This window comes from Diaphorina citri, unplaced genomic scaffold (assembly GCF_000475195.1).
Source record: "Diaphorina citri unplaced genomic scaffold, Diaci psyllid genome assembly version 1.1 scaffold7624, whole genome shotgun sequence".
Classification (NCBI taxonomy): Eukaryota; Metazoa; Arthropoda; class Insecta; order Hemiptera; family Psyllidae; genus Diaphorina; species Diaphorina citri.
Window position 1 is genome coordinate 1,332 of NW_007385000.1, and position 1,493 is coordinate 2,824.

The 1,493-nt window shown below is 38.2% G+C and overlaps 1 long non-coding RNA gene across 1 annotated transcript; it reads left to right on the forward strand.

Moving 5' to 3' along the window:
- The first annotated feature begins 207 nt into the window (after positions 1-207).
- Positions 208-771, forward strand: LOC113472723. Its single transcript, XR_003394923.1, has 2 exons — positions 208-254; positions 601-771. It is a non-coding gene; the product is annotated as an uncharacterized LOC113472723 (long non-coding RNA).
- Positions 772-1,493: the final 722 nt, after the last annotated feature.

Consider the following 1,493-nt stretch of genomic DNA (forward strand, 5'->3'; position numbering starts at 1 on the left):
CCACTACGTGGTGTCCCCTTCCTTCCTTACTCTTAACCTTCATGGTTTTTCAATTAATAGACACACATTAAAGCATTGCCTACATACCTATGTATACATCTACCTTTTGTTAGAATTTCGGCTTATTGTTGAAATGTTTATAGGAGTACTCAGTAAGTCAGTGCAGATTTTTGATCCACACTACGGAAACGGAAGAGAACAGCACTACTCTCTAAATTTGATAAAAGTTTAGAGACGCTACACTTTTTTAAAAAGTTAATACGCTAACTATATTTTACCTATACCTATTTATAAAACATAATTTTTTATTATTAACTTAATACCTACTGTTGTTCAATACCATTAGGTACCATTTATTAAAATATTATTCATTCATTCATTAATTAAGATTGGGTTTTTTAAGTATTATCCCCCCCGCATTACGATGTTTTTACGTGAAGCTTGTTAATAAAGGCCCCGAAACTAACCATTCATCGTCCAAGTGCTTTTTCTTTTCATCATTCTTGTTTTATTTATTTTTTATGATTTTTTTTTTTAAATTTCCCTTAAGGAAAAGGCCTAAAAATTTTTTTTTTTTTTTTTTTTTTTATTCATTCTTAGACGACAGGACGTTAAATCCCATTCCCACAAATCCCTTTTCTACTAAAATGTTACTGAGGACATTCCCCGCTGATAATTCCGCCCTGGTAGCGCTAGTGATTCAGCTGACTTGGTATGTGGCGCAGTCTAGCGGTGGAGAACAGAAACAGTCGGTCACGCAGAAATTGAAGCACCGGAACAACGGACTATTTGACAAGATCGTCCGTAAAGAGGTGCCCTGTGATTTTCTCCATGAAGATGACTTGGTGAGTAGGTTCGATTTCGGAAAGCTGGCTTTCTCCTAACCTAATGTCTTTTCGATTTCAGGACGCCAAGACCTCCGTTGTTACACTTCCCTCTCTCAAACTAAAATAATAATAGTTCTTATTTATACTGCTCGCATAGGACTGAAAAGTCCCTTTACTTCAGCAGTAGGCTACTACTATTATTGTGGTCAAATTCTCAAATTATTTAAGGTTCGATTTCGGAAAGCTGCCTTTCTCCTAACCTAATGTCTTTTCGATTTCGCGACGCCAAGACCTCCGTTGTTACACTTCCCTCTCTCAAACTAAAACAATAATAATAATAATAGTGCTTATTTATACTGCTCGCATAGGACTGAAAACTTGAAAAGTCCTTTTACTCCAGCAGTAGGCTACTACTATTATTGTGGTCAAATTCTCAAATTATATTGAGGATAAAATTCCATACCTCGGCTGGATTGAACCCACGCCCTCCTGTTTACCAGGCGAGCGCCTTGACCACTATACCACCGAGGCAGGTTTGGGTATGGTTTAGAACCCACGCGCTCCTGATTACCTGTCGAGCGCCTTGACCACTACACCACCGAGGCAGGTGGTGTAGTGGTCGATTTCGGAACGCTTTCGGAACGGAAATAATAGCAATAAAGACCT